The following is a 5,654-nucleotide window of genomic DNA, read 5'->3' as shown; positions in this document are numbered from 1 at the left end:
CATTAGGCACTAATTTATGTGCTAGGGCACAGCAATGAACACAGTGGGAATGGAATGAAATTCCTCATGGAATTTTCATTCAGTGAGATGTAATGGAAAGGGTGTTAGGTAACAGGGGTACCTTAATGGCGTCGGTTCCGGGTTCTTCTCCCCTCCTTGACCGGGCACTGTCTGAACCCGCCAAAGGAGGGCCAATCAGAAAGAAGCATCTCCCGCCTTCCCTTGGGCCGGCTCCACGTAGGCCCAAGGGATATAAAACTCAGCACACCAGCAGCTCTCTCTCATCTCTTCTTCTCTTCTCTTCCGTCTCCGCTCGATACCTCCAATAAAGATCTCCTGACCGTGACCAGTGTAGTTTGGTCTCTGCCCGGCCTCTTTCATTGGTGCCGTGACTCGGATCGGGAACACCCCATCCTTCTGTGGGATCCCGATCCCTCTTCGGGCTTGGTCCAGACCCCGGCTGGTCTCCGCCCATTTTCCTCGACCTCTCCACCCAACACCAGCCTCATCTCGGTAAGTCTCCCCTCCTGGTGTCCAACACCAGCCGACCAACCCCCGTCTCAGCCGCCCGCTCTCAGCCGCCGTAAATCTTACTCTAGACTCGGCCTGCAGGGAACAGAGTTTTCCCCCTCTCCTCCTCGCGTCTCCGGCCTGGGCCTCCCTTCCCTTTCTCGCCTCAAAAATCCTGGTACCAGCTGGCCCACGGTCCTCGGCCATAGTCTGCCCCTCAGTCCTTTCACTTTGGTGACGACCGAACCGGAAGCTCTGAGTCACGTCGCAGTGTTCGGCTATTAGGGGACGGCCTACTTAGCCCTCACTGCATATCCCCTCCTAGCCCCGCAATGGGAGGCTCCGCATCCCTGCCGGCCGACTCTCCCCTACTATACCTCCTAAACAATTTGTCAGCCCTAGGCTTAGCGGCCAACCTCAAACCAAAACATCTAATTAAATACTGCACACAAGACTGGCCCACTTACCCCTTAGATAACCAAAACAAGTGGCCCCCTTATGGGTCCCTCGATCCTGGTATCCTCCAGGATCTCTAGAACTATTGTGAGCGAACAGGAAAATGGGCAGAGATCCTGAAAGATCTCTTGACTGCGACCGGTGTAGTCTGATCCTTGCCCGGCTTCTTTCAAAGGGAAAGTTGAATAGAATGGAATATTCAGGATGGTGATTTTGGTAAGAAATAACAATTCTGTCCAATATCTTCTGGAGATTTTTATGAGGGCAATCAATCTTCAGAACAAAATCACAGAGTAATTCAAGATTTTGAAGCATAAAAAAAGATTACATTATATTGCATATGCTATAGTTGGCAAAATCAGAGTTCAGCTTTTTTTCCCCAAAGTTAGCACATCTTTATGTTGCCACCATATGTAGACTGACATTACACTCGCTTTGGCTTAGTTTGACATTAAAATGTATCAAACATTTTATTTTAAATGTCCCTTAATTGCCCAGTTGCCTTCTCACTCAGCACGGGGAACCACTTCCACTGGTTTCTTATGTATACTTCTAAAGATCATTATGCATACTGAAGTAAATAAATGTTGATTGTTATCTTCTTGGTTGTTTTCAGCAAAAATAATAACATATATCTCGCCTATAATGTATTTTCTTAACAAAATATTGTAGACATCATTTCACATTAGTGTACAAAGAGTTTCTTCAATTTTTATAACTCATGTGATTTCATTTTATGGATATATCATTTAAAAAATATTTTCCTGAATATATGATAGCCAACTATTGACACCATTCCAAGTAGGTAAAGGTATTGTATAATTTGTTAGTGGTATTTTTACTGTAATTTCTTAAAATATCATATTTCACATTTGTCTCCATCATATTTTAATCTGGCAAAAACAAAATATGCTTCATAAACACTACTATTAAATTTGAACATATCAATGTTATTTTAGGAATTACATTTGGATTTGTTGCTTGCACCTCACCTTTTTAAAATAAACTAACTATTGAAACTTCTCTCTAAAATAGAAGAGTGGAATTCAACCCACCTGGGGAATAACTGAAAAATAGCTGGGATGGCAAAAGGGAAAATATGACTGTGCTAAAAGAGGATGAATTGAATATTAGGGGCTGGATAGAGAGATCTCTAATATCTATGATATAAAGAAAACAAAACTGATGATGGTGGGAGGTCGTGCTCTACCATGGAAATTATCTTTTGAAAAACATATTTTATAAATTGTTGAAGTAAAAATGTTGGGAAAAGCTGAGTTTTGGGAGAAGCTGAGGAAGGGATTGCATGTCTGACATAATGTAAAAGAGTCTTGGAACATGTCCGGGGTACAGGGTCTAAAACCCCTTGTGGCCTTTGGAACACCAAGTTCTGTGCTAAAGGGTGGAAGGCTACCCTGACACACCATAATGTAAGCCCAGGGCATAAAATCCCTCGTGGCTTGGATAGAATCCAGGGCTCTTGGCTCTGGAATGTGTCTAGACTTGCTGGCTCCTTGCTTCTTGCTCTCCCAGGATCGATTGTATCTTGAGTTAAAAGAACCTGCTCTCCATTATCTCAAGTAGCAGAACATATTCCTAATAAGTGCTAAACCGTCATAGCTGTAGATCACGAGCCTGCCCTTTTGACCTCCACATTCTCACCAACTGTTTCTCTGTTGGATTACCAATAAACAGCGTGGGGTCCCAGAGCTCGGGGCTTTCGCAGCCTCCACGATTGCGATGGCCCCTTGGTCCCAGCTTTACTTCTCAAACTGTCTTTTTCTCAATCCTTTGACTCCGCCGGACTTCATCACCCCCATGACCTGGTGTTGGGTCTGATCACCCCAAAATAAAAATGTTATGATTTTAACTTCTCTTAATGGGAAAAATACACAAGAATATGGAATATTGTGGGTGAAATAGTTATAATAAAAGAGCAGCATTCGGTGGAAATAAATATGAATTCATTGCATGGTTTTTGAGTCTTTCTCTTGCCCCTCTTTATTAGTATCAGATTTATCTTGGGGAAATTTTATTAACACTAATTTGTCATGTACACTACACTTACCAAAGGGTGTGGCAGCCATGCAGTTTGAGTAAGACTGAATTCACTCTTGACCCTGGAAGCAGAGTATTTCTTTACCAAAAATATTTGTTCCTTTTACCCAAGACTGAACAATCCTCATAGAACTTGAGACTTTGGCTAGCAATACCATAACATGACTGCTTATTCCCTTCTCAACAGCGTGGAGTATAGACGGCAAACTTAGAACTGCAACAGCCATGTTGCCACCATGAAGGGTGCCACCTGAGCATGAAGGTAGCCACAGAGGAGTGCACCCCATGGGGATCACAGTGAGTTGGCTCCAGAGCCCTGTTCAAACCATGCCTGCATATCATACTTTCTCTGAAATATTTAGGCATATGACCAAAATATACTCCTTAATATTCCATTGGTTTGCTTTGTGTTTTCTATTTCTTTCCGTTTGGATTTACCCTCATGAATATAAATGAAAAAGAAGGGGAAGGGGAAGTTAGGAGAGACAGAAGAGCTGGAACTTATCCCTGGTCTATTGCATAAATTATTTATTTAGAAATTCTCTTGAACTTCTCTGTATAATTCTTTTGAAAATGGACAAGTAAACAAATAAAATTCTGATCATATATCATATTTCTTTTTTTTTTTTGAGATGGAGTCTGGCTCTGTCACCCAGGATGGAGTGCAGAGGCATGATCTTGGCTCACTGCAAGCTCCACCTCCTTGGTTCAAGTGATTCTCCTGCCTCAGCCTCCCGTGTAGCTGAGTATTAGAAGTGCACACCACCAAACTGGCTAATTTTTGTATTTTTAGTAGAGACAGCGTTTCACCATGTTTGCCAGGCTGGTCTCAAACCCCTGACCTCAGGTGATCTGCCCACCTAGTCCTCCCAAAGTGCTGGGATATAGGCTTGAGCCACTGTGTCCGGCCTGATTATATATCACATTTCTGAATTGATATCATTATTTGTATCTTTATCTTTATCTGTATGCCTACATAAAACTTCCTAAGTTTTCCTTCAATGCTGGTGTCCCTATGCCTTCAATTCTTTATCTTATTTTCCTTATACATCTGTATCACAATGAATATACCTCTATAAGCTTTCTTTAATTATACCCTATCAGATTATGTTACTTTTCTATTAACTTTAATGGGAACTTCTCAGCTTCAAAACATTATTTGAAAGTATTCAGTTTTTTTTTTCAACATGTGAACAAAAAACCGAACACCACATGTTCTCACTCATAAAAAGGAATGAGATCATGTCCTTTGCAGGGACATGGGTGAAGTTGGAAGCCATCATCCTCAGCAAACAAACACAGAAACAGAAAACCAAACACCGCATGTTCCCACTCATGAGTGGAAGTTGAACATGGAGAACACATGGGCACAGAGAGGAGAACAACATACACCAGGGCCTGTTGGGGGTGGGGGGTGAGGGGAGGGAACTTGGAGGACGGGTCCATAGGTGCAGCAAACCACCATGGCACACATATACTATGGAACAAACCTGTCCGTCCTGCACATGTATTCCATTTTTTTTTACAAGAAATTAAAAATAAAAGAAAGTATGCAGTTTTTAAACCTAGCCTATGATCATTAACCAGTTCAGAGATAGCATTAATTCAACTCAAAAAAGAAAATTACATGTGGTAAATTTTATGCTATATTTCTGTGTTGTACTCAGTGAGCTTCTAAAATACGAATAATAAAAATGGCCATGTAATAACACAGCTTATATACTTCTGAACAGAGAGAATATTGAATATTTGAATCAAGCACCTGCAATCATTTTCAATGTCCTCCAGACTTGTGATGTTGTACCAAAAAGAGAAATGAATTCTGGACAGATCAGAGCCACTGAGGAAAAGAGCCTCAGAACTTGAAAACCATTGACACAGGTTCTTGAGCATTATGGAAGAAAAGTTGCTTTCTAACTAGCTGAGCCTTCAGATACTTATAAATAAAAATCATCACTGTGCATTTCACCAAGAGATAAAGAGTCTTTTCAGCTGTACTCTATCTACAATATTTATTACTAAGAAGTTACATTTTACATTGGTCAACAAGGGTATACAGAAAGTGTTATGTTTTGGTGATAATAACCTTTTAAGATAAGGAGTAGGACAAACACATGTTACAGTTTATTTGGTACTGTTCTTGGATATACTTCTCTGTCTGTTTAATTAATTATTAATAGTTTCTCACTTTTAAATATTTCCTTGTTTGGATGACAATTTATAGGGTCAACCTACTTAGGGGTGGCTAGTAATCACGTATATGTAAGAAAGGCTAGTTAGAGAAAATATTAGTTATATATTATATACATATATAATTATATATATACATATATATACATATATGTATATATATAATTATATATATGCAACAAAATAATTGTCCTCTTGTTACCAGAACATCTGCAAACAGATTATGAAATTGAGTTTATCGACAATTGAAAGTCTTCACCCCTTCGATGTTCCTTCCAGAAAAGTATTTCTTAATTCTTATATTTTTCTATCTTAATACATGTTAAAGTACAAATTTTCTGGGTTAAAATAAACAACCAATTCTTAATCCTGCCAAGAGTACAAATAGAGCCATGCCGGTAATAAGGTTTGGGGAAAGTGGGGCAGGAGAAGAGGAGGGA

General features: G+C 40.3%; 1 long non-coding RNA gene across 1 annotated transcript; it reads left to right on the top strand.

Moving 5' to 3' along the window:
* The first annotated feature begins 320 nt into the window (after positions 1–320).
* Positions 321–4,980, top strand: LOC131382880 (uncharacterized). The gene is made up of 3 exons (XR_009212498.1): positions 321–513; positions 3,212–3,321; positions 4,813–4,980. It is a non-coding gene; the product is annotated as an uncharacterized LOC131382880 (long non-coding RNA).
* The last annotated feature ends 674 nt before the right edge of the window (positions 4,981–5,654 follow it).

The sequence above is a fragment of the Hylobates moloch genome, unplaced genomic scaffold (assembly GCF_009828535.3).
Source record: "Hylobates moloch isolate HMO894 unplaced genomic scaffold, HMol_V3 SCAFFOLD_1, whole genome shotgun sequence".
Taxonomy (NCBI): domain Eukaryota; kingdom Metazoa; phylum Chordata; class Mammalia; order Primates; family Hylobatidae; genus Hylobates; species Hylobates moloch.
Note: the sequence above shows the minus strand (reverse complement) of the source record. Positions and strands in the feature narration are given on the sequence as shown.